The 13,676-nt window shown below is 38.1% G+C and overlaps 1 protein-coding gene across 2 annotated transcripts in view; it reads left to right on the forward strand.

The window, feature by feature from the left end:
* The first annotated feature begins 2,520 nt into the window (after window positions 1-2,520).
* stat5a (signal transducer and activator of transcription 5a) overlaps window positions 2,521-13,676 on the forward strand; it is a 64,044-nt gene continuing 52,888 nt past the window's right edge. The window contains exon 1 of one of the 2 annotated variants that reach the window (XM_056752502.1): window positions 2,521-2,891. The gene's annotated coding sequence lies outside the window, so the exon portion shown is untranslated. The remainder of the gene's footprint in view (window positions 2,892-13,676) is intronic. The other variant, XM_056752501.1, reaches the window with a different exon arrangement.

Below are 13,676 nucleotides of genomic sequence, written 5' to 3' on the forward strand. Positions count from 1 at the left end.
CGGGCGTGGATAATCATAATTCAATGATTAAGATGAGGACAATGAAGGAACCTACACAGAAATCAGAACTTGTGGTTGCCATGGTTTCCCTGTAGCTGAATTATTGGACAGACAGTACCCTTATGAGATCCGGTGGAACACAATTAAGTGATTATATTTCAGTGGATATTTAAAGGTCATTCCCGCGAATAAATCTCATCTGCTTTTATTGATAGGGTCATTACAGTGTTTATCTGTCTTCGGCTAACTGTCATTACTCGCACCCCAGTTACTCTGTTCAAAAGGTTACCAAACGGTGAGAGCGATAATGTGCGTTGGACATAACATATTTGCCTTTTTCAGGGTTTGTTTGTCGAGACGTCATGATGTTTGTTAGGTTTGGAGAGATGATGTTTTTAAATGTTTATACTGTGAGTGAAGCGTCTGGGAATAAATCACCTTTTATTATATTTTTATTATGGTGGAAAACCAGAGAGACTTTTTTCTTTGTTTTTGTTTCCTTATTAGTGTATTTTTGCCATTGTTCCACCCGTCTGGTTTACTGCTCTGGTGCTTAATTTTAATTCCAATAATTTAAGAAATTATTTTTATGGTAGTAAATGCACGCATTCTACAGGTGGATTTTTTAAGAATCTCGATATACTCTATTCAATCCTCTTAAACTTAAATCAATGTGGATAAACATATCAACTTTAACCTTAACTAAAACTGTGCCCTCCAATTCTACGAATCCACTCACCCCCCTGTTTCGGTCTCTCTGGGAATGAGAGAGAATATGCTGAATGAGGGATTTCAAATTGCCAGATGGAGGTCTGCCAATATGGGTTGTTTATCAGCTCCACCTAAAGAGCTGTGATGGATCTGCACTGCATCTGTTTCCTCTATTTTCTCTCTGCTCGTTAGTTTTCCTGCATTATAATTTCATTACAAAATAATTTTGACAATCAGCAATTATTGATCCCCCTGGCCTATGATATCATATGGGCTTATCATATTCTATTTTAACAGGAGGTACAATGAATTGTAGAACACTTGACATACCTTTAAAGGGAAAGTTCACCCAAAAAAAATGTAATTCTCTCACCATTTACTCACCCTTGAGCCATTCCAAACCTGTATGACGCTCCTTCTACAGAACACAAAAGAAGATTCTAAAGAGTGTTTGCAACCAACCCTCATTGACTTCAATTTTAAGAATACAAAACTACTGTGACATTTCTTAAAATATTTTTTGGGTGTAACAGAAATAAACAGTCATCTACAGGTTTTGAACCACATGAGTGTGAATCAATTGTGCCATTTTTTTTTGGTTGAACTATCCTTTTAAAAGTTATTTTAATTCCCACAACCGTGCCTTAATGCAGGGGTTTTCAAACTGGGGTCCGGGGTCCCCCAGGATGCAAGGGGTCCCCTAGAAATGTTCTAGGAAAAAGATTAAGCAAAAAATGATACAAGTCCACAGTGTTTATCTGATTTTTTTGTTATAGATAGTTTCCAGTGAGATTTTCACGCTATAGTTTCTTTTTTCGGACTCAAAGTGAAATTGTTGCTGACTATTTAGGTTTAGAAACAATGTGTCTTTATTATATTCTATTTCCTGTTTATCAAAAAAGAATAGATATAACTTTTCTCAACATGTATTTGAGAAAAGCGGGTCCCTCACAAAAGATCAATCAAATTTGGGGGTCTTAGGGATCATAAAGTTTGAAAACCCCTCCCATAATGTACACAGTTAACCAGCAGGGGGCGGTATTGTCCTATTGATGCGACTGCATTAAATACTCATTTAATTAGCATGTGTTCAGCAGCTAATGCACTTGTGCACCTGTTACATTAAAGTTCAGGAAGATTAACCCCACTGCTAATGAATATTCTACTGGCTCAGTTTATTCAAACACCCATGTTTAATGTCATTTAAAGGCTGTGTGTTCAATTCGTGAGGTATGTGTAAAGCTGTGATGCTGTTTGTTAGTGACCGATCAGATGTCCTGTATCTCATCATTTTATTTTTGTTTTCTCGCTATATTCGTGTCCAGTCCGGATCAAGCGCGTTCTCCGCTAACACGTTTTAAATTACAGTCCGAATGACGTGGAGAAACTGATGTCGTCACTCCGTCAAAAGTTGATCTCCTTGAGGATTTTCTCTGTACTTTTTTCTCTTTTCCAGCTCCTGCACTGCACCGAGTCAAGTGTTGACCTCGCAGCTAAACCCACAAATGTTATGTCCGTAAACAGAAGCAAACGCCCACATAGTTACCTGCACATCTTCATTCTAGATCCATACATCCATATTTGGCAAGCTCTAATGCATTTGGGCCCAGACAACCCTGCTTGTTATAAATAAAAGTAATATTTTACGTTATTAATATTGAATGAGTGAAGAAGTGAATACACTCATTCAAAACTATTTAAATAAATAAATAAAAAACTTCAATGTCCATGAGTTGAATCTCCTCAATCCAAGCGACAGTCACGCGCAAACCGCTCAGTCCAATCAGCAGTCCTCGCGCTCCGCTAACGGCCTTATATTATACAGTCCCACCCCTGTCAAATAAAACCGTTTACTTACGACAAATAACTACCCATCCATTAAAGTACGCGGAGGAACGCAGACTCTAAAGACTAACTTACAGCCAACAACCTTAATTTATGCATTTCCTCGCTGAAACGGCACGACTCTCCCACCAGCGAAACAACACCGGAAGCGGGCGGTTAAAGTGAGTGAGCGCGAGCTGAGAGAGAGGAGGGGTAGAAGCACATGAAAAACTGCGTAGCCCACTGCTGCTGGAGATTGACGGGGCACTAAGGTTGCCTTTCTGGGTCGTGGACGCTATCTTGAGCTTCGCTGTACTTTTATGCGCAACGACAGCGGATTTAAACGACCGGTCAAGGTACGTTGCGTGCATCTAAAGACTTTCAGCGCGCGTTAACGTGTAGTTTGTCGATGCCAAATGTTGTTGTGTGAAGTGCACAGTTATCTACAGCTTAGTAAACAAACGTCCGCGGGGTTGAAACCTTCACTTTTCACGTTGAGTAATCGCTTTTTGTCGATGCTCTTGGTGTTAGAATCTCGTGTCACGGGGCAGAAAATCTTATTTTGAGGGTTCCTGTTTTGGTTCACACAGTGCGCATTTGGCACCGGTGTTTCGCAAGCCCCTAGCTCTCGCACACTGTTTTTTATCGGATCAACAGGCAGCAGAGTCCAGCCCCCTTCAGAACCGCTGTCAAGACTCACGGACTGTCCAGCTCACACATACTTCCATTCCTGTGTGCCCGTCCTCTCACGTTTAATCAATCCGCATTTGTTAGTTCGTTCTGGCATATTTATCACTTAGAGGAAAACAAATCCACGATCCGTGCGGAAGTTTTCAGCATGCCGTTGAATTGACCGTTTTGAGCAGATAATTCGTGCAATAGTAACGTTACACAGAGTTGACACAGTCTTGTAGGGTTTGTCGGGCTCTTCGTAGGAGAGTCAAATGGTAAAAGTGGGTGAAAGTTTATGCGTTAGAAGAGCTAATGATTGAAATCACAACAATAGCTCGGTCGTGGGGTTTTATAATTGGCATGATGCATATCTGATGGTTTAAATTAAACTAAGTCATGCTTCTTGTTGAATGACGAACTGTCCTTCCGTTTGAGGTGTCACGTTCAGTTCGCTTTGAAACGCACGAGATAAACAAGAACAATAAATATGTGCGCGAGCTTTAACCGTTATGCGAATTGCATGGGGAGCTTTTTGCACCTCCCGTTTTAACATACCGCAACTAACGTTGCTTCGTAAATCGTTTTATTAGTTCCTGACACACGACGGTTGCACATCCGACACATTGCCCTTGTGAGAAAGTTGAAGGCATGTTCTCTCCTTTGATATTATCTTCCACAGCAGAATCTTTTATCTCCCGGCATGCACTGTTCAGTTTCCGTTCAGCGGCGTGCGTGCGTGCGCTTTTTTTGCGTTCAAATATATATGCGAGAAATTTGGCTTTTCGTTTCGGCTGTTTGTTATGCATGTGCGCGCGCGCGTGTGCACGTGGCGCATACAGGTTTGTTTTATGCGCTTGCGAAGGAGGTTTCTTTCAGTTCCATGTTTATTTATGGGAGGTCGGTTATATTCATATTCATTTAAAGCCATTCGTTTGTTAAAGAGTTGCGTCAGATTTTTGGTAATGAAGCACAGGTTTAATTTGATCGCTAGGTGAATTTGTTGTAAATATGAATTGTTTTATTAACAATCAACACAAGAGATTGTGGAAAGTGGTACACAACTAATGCATTTAAATGTGTCGTGCTGCTCTGCTTGATTTATAATCGTGTTCGTTATTGACCAAATTTAATCCATACTGCAACGCAGACAGGGTGCGCAACGTTGTTTGTCTTATTTGAAGTTTCGCACGCATGCGCAGAGCCGAAATCGCCAATGCTGAGATAGACGTCAATTACACTTTGTGAAGTCATGTATAGACACAACTTTATTGGTCAAATTGAAGGGTCCATAAAGTATCTTTATTGGTCAGACGTACCAAGTTACATATTGAGCACGACAGCCAATCTTTACTGACATATTACAGTTTTGTTTTCTAATGCATTCAAGCACTGGTTCAGGAAAATAAACTAATGTCATTGCCTTCATCAGCATAGAAATCATTTAATGCAAGTATCATGACTAATAACCAATAATGTTTAGCAGATATATCAATTAGATAGATACGAGTCATTACATGATTTCGGGAAGGCGTATGACACTTGACTTCCCATTCCTGTTTGTTCAGTAATATGTGACAAGGAGGTTCCCATCTGCTTACTCACAGTTTGTTGCGGTAAAACATTATTCTCAGAAAATCTATAGATCAACGCCGTCGCCATGGTAAAAATGTTACCAGTGCCACAGGACAGTGTATCAGACTGTGATGTCATAAGTTATACAGTAATTTCTACTTTAAGAAGTCTAAATGGAGCTTTGGTGGTGTACATTGTGTCACTCAGATCCGGCATTCTGTGTCACTCAGATCCGGCATTCTGTGTCACTCACATCCTGCATTCTGTGTTAGGTACACGGCTGTTTGTGTTTACAGTCCAGGCAGGAGAAATGCAGTTGTCCAGAGTTGTTTAAGATAGAGCGTTTATGAACTCGACCATCGTCAGTCATTCTCATTCATTGATTTTACCATGTATTTTATTATGTGTTTTCAGTTGGCAGAATTTAGCATGGGATCCAATGTGTTTACTTCAGACCACACAAGTTTTGAAACACCTGCTGGGTCATCTAAACAACAAAAACCTAATGTAAACAAACAAACTGGTGGGCAATGTATTGGCAAACAAATAGCCTTTTGTCACTATTTGTTTGCACAGATAAATCTGTATATGACTTAAGTGGACCTATTTTTTGTTATCAGGTTATTTTAACATGTATGTTTTAATGTTTGAACTTGAACTTTTTTGATTGCTAACTGGCAGACGTACTGTATATACTGAATTGTGTGTAATTATGTCTAATGTGCTACCAAAAGATCTTTGTCGTGTAATGTTTGTGAGACTGAAAATACCTGTCATCTGGTTCCTGATTTTGGCAAGTTTGTTCGGACTGCTCAGCATTTGAGAAATCAGGATTCAGGAGTATGTCAATTATGGGGGGCTATTAAAAGTGAATCTCACATCACTTGAAATATCAGTATTTGTTTAAATACACTAGAGGTCAATTAAAACCTTTAGGTCGGTTGGCACACTGTAGTCTTGTTAAGCTAAAGTGTATTACCCAGTTTGATATACACTGCCAAAGTTTGTGCGGTTGATGTCCCCTTGTCTGAGTTGACACGGCATGTGGGGGCGTTGACTGGGATACGATTGCTGGACGTGGCATACATCCAACATTTTGACCAGCACACAGTGTACTGACAAAGAGCAAAAGTAGTGGGAGCTGGTAAATGGAAGTAAAGGGCAATGTTGTGTGTTTTAGTCGGTTAAATGTAGTTGTGTATTTGTGTGCTTTCCTGGAAAGATTTCCTCGTGAGGGGGAATCAAAGGTCTTTACAGCTTGGTTGGTTTTGCTTAATTTTAATGTAAGCATAATTTAACCAAGACTGGGCTAATATTGCAATGTTTAGTAAAGCATATTTTTTGAATGGCTGTTAAAGGAAATCTTTGGCTGCTATACATAATCCACCAGATGACCCCACTCCTGAATGCAGTTTATCCTAGATAGAATTATCCACCTTGCCAAGAAATCCTGATCTGAACCTGAATTCTGTAGGCTAATATGCATGTACTGTAGATTGTTTGTTAGGTCAATTCAAACCTCTCATAATTCAGAAATGAAATCAGGGGACATTTGGAAGTGGATAAGTGGTTTCTTGAGACTTTCTTAATTCGGAAACTTATTCTCGGTAAGTCATGTGCAATAATAAGGGAGCTTTACATTTACATATTGTGTTTTAAGTGTATCATCCAGACGTGTTTTATAAATGAGAGACATGAATAAAGTTATTTAAGAGTCTGGTAACCAGTCCTGAATGTCCTTTCTTTAGCCTTTATGACAGTTATTGCTGTTGGATACAGTTTATATAAGATTTTATTGCTGAATTGAATAGGTTTTATTTAAATAGGAGTTTGGCAAACATGCTGTCAAGAGCCACAGAAAACGTGAAAGGGTCTGTGGCGGAACTTTTTGGCGGAACTGCTTATAAAATGTGAATCAACTAATCATTGATTCCCAAACAAGGCATATTTGAGCCGATGAAATGAATTTGAGTGATAGTAGTAAAATGGCTACTTTAATAATATTGATAACACTTACAAGATTGTAGTTGATGACATTGTTAAAAAATATTATCTAGCAACTACTAGTAAAGTTTTCTATATTTTAGTAACCTAAAATTGTTCGTGTCAACAAAGGGAAACTAAAGCTTTACTGATGCCACGGTTAAGGATGAAAGGCACTGAAAACTTAAGTGTTGTTGGTATATTTTACATTGACCAACATCAGAAGATTTCATGTGTTCTACTTGTTGGCTTCCTCTAAATCTATATTTAAATAACACTTTCACTTTCTGTCTCGTCTCCATTTTCTTAATCCGTTCTTGACTTCTTTGCTGATCTCTTCCTAATTTTACCTTTATCTCGACCCTTTATGCGTGTTACGCATTATCTGATGAGTTGTTTGTTTTGTGTTTCGCACGATCTTGCCACTGACCTTGAGTCCCTCCCAGTCTTTCTAGTCTAGCTCTCTGCACTGCTTGGGTAGACAGAAAGATAAGTGAGCAATAGCTGAGCAAGAGAGAAACTGTTGTGGTTTACGTAAGCATGTTAGCCATCGTTTCAAATGAGAGCTGTTTATTGTAAAAGAGGTAAGCGTTTCATCTTTAATGCTAATGCTCACGTCATTTCTAGTGAAGTTGTCCACACCAACTGCATTTCTGATTTGTTCGGTGTTCTCAGTCTGTGCTTTCGTAAGTCTATTAACAAACAAGTATTAATATAAATGTAGAAATGAATTTGTATATGTAATTTTTAACAGTTATGTTCAATGATAACTCCATTAACTCCAGTGTACACGATGTCTCTCAAGGTATGGCGAAAGCATGTAAACAACACCTGTAGACCTTCTTCCATAACTTGAAATATGAAATATGTACATACATTTTTGCACACCATATAGACACTTTTGACTGCACGGTACACACATCTTAAGGATGAGATCTTTACTGAGTTGTATACATGAGGCCCATTGGGTATCAGGGAGAACTTGAATGGGATAAAAAGGTTTACTGACTCATATAAAATATCAGAGAGAGGCAGGAGAGTTGCCTCAGTAGTATGATAGAAATAAATATAAAGTCTTATTTAGCTCGCTGTCATTATCTGTCACTATGTTTACTCAAGGCATTCTCAATGATATTTTGAGTTAGAGAAGGCGAATCATACAATTGGTTGGGTTCTGGTGCTAACTTTCTTGTGCAGTACACACATCATTTGGGGTTGGGGGTCAAAGTTAAGAGTCAAACCATGATAAGACTGTCTGACTTTTGTTGAAAATGTGGTCAGTTTACTCGAACTGCAGATGACCCAATTTAGCTACTTTTGAATATTTGCATGTCATCTTGAACATTTTAATATATTGCCATTTATTGGCATTTGTCTTTCTGTCCATTTAAGCAACAGTTCTCCTCTTCTTTATCTATTCTTGTATTTGTTTGTTTATGCCGCTTCAGCCATCGTTGTGTGCCATGTAGATCTGTTTCAGTTGACTTGATCTGAATCAGTAAATCTCTACTGACTGCTTACCGTCCACCATGCTGTGTCTGTTTGTTTCTTCTTCTCTCTCTCTCTCCTCTCTCGGAGAGTAAATCACTGATAGAGAGGCAGACCATAAAGCTTGTGCGGTAGCCGCGAGGGGTTTGTTTCTGTCCAGCTTAAACCTATTACAGGCTTACCAAACCCAGCAGTGCCCGTCAAGCATGTAGAAAGAGAGAGAGAAAGGCAACATGAGGTAGATGTATTGAAGAGGTAAGAAATTAACGGTACGGTAGCAAACCGATAACCGTTCAGAGCTCGGCATACTTATTCATAATCAACAAATAGCTTCACACCAGCAACCTGAATAATCCCACAATTTTATTTGAATGCACCTTTTAAATGTCTAAAATAGATTGTGAGAGACTACCTTGTTTTACCTGGGCAAATTATTATTTGTTATAATTTAATAGGAATAAAAGTAATTATTATTTCAACTGCATACAGACTGTAATTGACATCAATTAAGGTGTTGACACTATTTTTTTGGTGGCATGTCACTTAAAAAACATTTGAGCCTATAAGAGATTTACTTAAAGCAAGGCAAGTTAGAAACTACTGAGGATGACAATGAAAGCTGTGGACTAGGCGATGATCCACTGGCTTTTGTGATTAACACTAGGTGCTTTTCTAATCCGCAGGCTGAAACACAGATTGAAGCACATCCTCATGTAGCGACCAATTCATAATCAAATGATACAGATTATTGACTTTTCACTTTTTACATATATAAAAGTAAAGAACTGAACTGTCTAGGATTCAGCAAGTATTACAGTTGAAGGTCTTGCGTTTTTAACGCAATGCTCTTACCACTGAGCTACAGGAAAGCATCCCCCTGCGCAAACTCTGATTGGTCAGACGACAGACTTTCCTCTGTGTTGAGTGGTGGCCTCATCCCTCTCTTTTATTCAGATTAAAAGTGGAAATTAAAAATGAATGTTAAGGAATAAGATGCAGAAGTCCATGCGGTATCCAACATAAATGATTTAACACATAAATGATTTAACACCGTAAAGTATCTCATGTCTGATTAAAGAAATGCATTAAAGCACTAAACTCGCACAGGAATGTTGTAGGCGGCAGGTTAAACAGATGAGTGTGTGTACAGTAGGTGGATGTTTGTGTATTACACCTGTATTGCACCTGTTCCTCAGATCACAGATCAAACACTGTGTCTTTGCATAATACATAGAGTATCAGCCACCAATTAAAAATGTAATGCTGCTTTAGTTTAAAGTGTGGGGAGGGTGTGGCCTTGTGAGATTACTATACAAGTCCACGTAATATACATGTGCAAATAACTTTTGCAAATGGGTTTCATTATATATTCACACAAACTTGCATAAGAGGCACAGCACTGTTTCTGGGTTAAATCATATAAACGTCTTACACGTTGATAGTCTACTTTAAGACATTCTACTAAGCATAAATAAGTAAATAAATACGTTTAAGTTTAACTTAAAATAGATTTTCAATGTGATTTAGCTTATGTATAGTATACATTAACCTGATTTCAGTGGTAGAACAAATGTGTTATTGCCCCTGATAGAAGGACTTTGCAGTGGTTCTGTTTGTTTGCTGTACTGTATGTTTACTTTCTGCTGTGGTCCCTGTCCTCAGTCCTGATTAAAACTGTTTGTTTTATGTTAAACTGACCATGAAACTACTTTCAGGGGCACTGTAGAGCACATTTACTGTGTTTTGTCAGATAGCTTGTATTATTACTCGCTGAAGTAGTAATTTTTTTTTTTTTTTTTTGTGGGAATCTAATATACATTTCTCAGGTAATTGGGTAAATGATTTGCATGCGGGTTATAGTGGGTGTGTGTATATATATACTGATACTGATCCTCTAAATTGGGACTCGCACACACATTCCAAGTGTTTTGTCAGTTTTCAGGGGCCCGCATTCAGTGGCATGCATCAGTGAACTGTGCAGGTCATGCTATTGATTGATTCACGGCACGCCATAGCAAGCAGAGTTGCTGTTTATCCCATAACAGTGAAGAACCGTTGAGCGAGAAGTGCCATAGCTTCACAACAACATGCTATTTTTCTCGAAACGTGCGTGAATATATGTATTCAAAACATACTCAGATTGCCTGCTAAGTAAGACGCAAGCTAGCCTTTCCTTAATGTTAGCGTTTAGCACTATTGATTAAGATTACATGAGTCTACTATGCTAGCTCTTGATAGGTTAATTAAAGGAAGAGTTAACTCAAATACGAAATTACTTTCCAAAATGTACCCTGATGCCATCCAAGATGACTTCAGCTGAACACAAAATAATCATTTTATATTAAAATGCCGTTATGTTAACATTATATGAAACTTTAAAAGCTTGTAAAAGCACATGCAGTACACTAATTATGAAAGTTATACAAATTAGTCAGTTAGATTAATAAATTACTTTTGGAGCCAAATGACACATTTGTGAAACGAAACTACTAATATTTTAAGTGTATTTAGTAACATATATCTGGAGCTTCACTATTATCTAATAATATAGCAAGGCAGCATTTTAACCTTTTTAAATGTCATTGCTCCTTCAGTGGAACACTAATTTCTCAAATGCTAATGTACAGTATTCGTGAAAAACTTTATAACTGGGAAGGTCTAAGCCTCTAGTATACGTTCCTATAAATTATGAAAAAAAATCGGTTGAAAATAAGTCTCTCATAATTATTATTTAAGTGTTTTTTCTGGTTGGCAAAAAAGTAAAACTTTTTTTGGTTCGTTTTGAAACTCTGGCGAAATATTAGACTATGGCGGGCCCCCATAGTCTAATTAATGAATGAGAAACACTGCTATATATTCCAAATCCTTCACACCAACTTCCTCCAAAATAATAAATAAAATAAAACTACCTCCATCCGCTCTCTCAGTCCATTTCCTGGAAGAGAAATTAGTTCTGCGGGTGACGTTCCTTTCACCTGACGTTAGGTTCTCAAATGCTAATGTACAGTATTCGTGAAAAACTTTATAACTGGGAAGGTCTAAGCCTCTAGAATACGTTCCTATAAATTATGAAAAAAAATCGGTTGAAAATAAGTCTCTCATAATTATTATTTAAGTGTTTTTTCTGGTTGGCAAAATTTGCCAAATGCCGTCTTTCATAAGAGACCAACTATAGCTCTGTATTCCAAAGCATACATGAATTACAAACATTATGAATTATACAAACATTTCTACAGTGCGAGACACGAAGCGAGACACGAGTCTTCATTATACAACAGGGGATACACAGACCCGAGCTTATACAGTATGTCCCTATGCCTTGTTCATATTTGTCTACAAAGTGATTTGCAGCACAGAGCAGCGAGAGTCACATGACGAAAGTGAAACATTTGTTGGAATCACTTTGCCGACTCTCCATCGTGATGTCTGTCAGCCATCGGCTATGGACGATGGCATCGTCTACTGGCCCAACCCTAGCTTAAGGGTGAGTAAATTATAAGAGAATTTTCACTGTTCCTTTCACCTTTCTGAGATGTCACAGTAGTCTTAAAACCTTTCGACCAATAAAATTAACCTCTCCTTTTTCAGACCGTAATTGTCAATTTCTCAAACTTGACTGAAAAGATTTGTGAGCCAAGACACATATTGGTCTTTAAAGGTGGCCATCAGAGAACTGGGTTGTTTTATTGAACTCAATTCTGCAGGATTAGATTTAATCTGCTGTGCGTGCGTTGGAAACAGAAGTGGTTAGTGAGGTGATACCAGGTAATGCCACTCTGACGTACTGTATCACATTGTTGTTAAAAGCTGATGGAGTTCGAGTCCTCACTGAATGCTATTTCCCAATCCTGTTGCCTTGTCTCTTCCAGTTACTTCCTGTTTGTGTTCCACACAAACAGCTGTTGTGCTGTCAAATAAAATAAAAAAGTTGAAATGTCTCGAGACCCATGTGGTCCATTCTATTCCATTAGGGGTCATGTACAGCCCTTAAAGACCAGGCGTAAAGCAATAATCTGGAATGTGTGTCCGATATGTGATCGGGGACCAGTTGCATAAACATAGCCGCTAGGTGAAGACTGTGTCTTAACAACTTGTCTCACTGACTAGCAATTAGTTAGGAGTAATAAATCCTACTTTTTAGATTTTAATTAGACCAATCTACCTTTATATGAGACAGATTTAATTGAGTTATGACCAGTTTTTAAGAAAAATGGGATGACTAACTTGTAAAACTAGTCCAAGCAGTTTATGCAACTGGCCTCTGGTTATGATGTGACACAGAGATGTTAAATGAGAATCAGCAACTATCTGACCCCTGGCACATCACAAACTGCTAAAGGTTATGGTTCATGTTTTTAAATACCTTTATGTTTATCCGAGTGCTGAGATCAGAATGGAAGAGTCGCAAATAAAACAAAAGTCCGCAAAATTTCCAAATGAAATGAAGACCAATGAGATTCGTCCCGCACAGTTTTAACATAGTGGTGGAGTGTTAAGCCGACACATGAGTGTGTGAAATCATAAAAACGTTTAATGGTGACACTTGGGATTGTGGGACGGATTCATAAAACAGTTGCGGCAGTTTTGCACATGGTATTTCGTTTCAATCACTTACCAATCTTGAGTTTAAACAGGTGCTATGTGACTAGTACACGCAGTGTTGCACTTGGTCTAGTTTTGTCATTTCAAATCTTTTTCGCTTCCACTCTCTGATTACATTATATTGTATTGTAACACAACTAACTGCTATTTTCACTTATTATATATAAAACAAGTATAAAATAGTGACTAAACGAGCACAACCAATAACACCTTGTGTTTAATCTGTTACAACTAATTCTAAAATCCTGATTTATAAATGCGACATCATCTGACAAAACCACCATACATTTCATTGAAGAGCATATATGTAAGGTGATTTTGGCGTTATGAGCTTACTTGTTTACCTCAGGCAGCGTACAGCCTATACGGCTGTTGCTCTTTTCATCAATATGTTGTGGTGTGATGAGCGCTTTTATATTTTAAATGCGAGTGATGGTTTTATTGTAGATTGCGTATAGCGCAGACAATTCGGCACTAATTCATAAATATGAGAGAATACACTGTTGCTGTTACATAGTTGCAACTTCAGACGCACACATTTACATTACATTTACATTTATGCATTTGGCAGACGCTTTTATCCAAAGCGACCAACATTGAAATATCCTATACATTTATACTTTGTAAACTCATTCAGTTGTCTTCTCTGTAAAAAACATCTGTGATTGTTGACGTTAACGTGGAATGGCAAATACACAGAGGAACGCATATTGAAAACACCGCCACATTTTAATTTGTTTACTGTCATACAAGAGAAGTGCTGTCGAGACGTTGAAAGCAACATGAGAGAGAGAGGCGCTGAGTGCTCGCAACTCTACAATGAA

This window comes from Triplophysa dalaica, chromosome 7 (genome assembly GCF_015846415.1).
Source record: "Triplophysa dalaica isolate WHDGS20190420 chromosome 7, ASM1584641v1, whole genome shotgun sequence".
Lineage (NCBI taxonomy): Eukaryota > Metazoa > Chordata > Actinopteri > Cypriniformes > Nemacheilidae > Triplophysa > Triplophysa dalaica.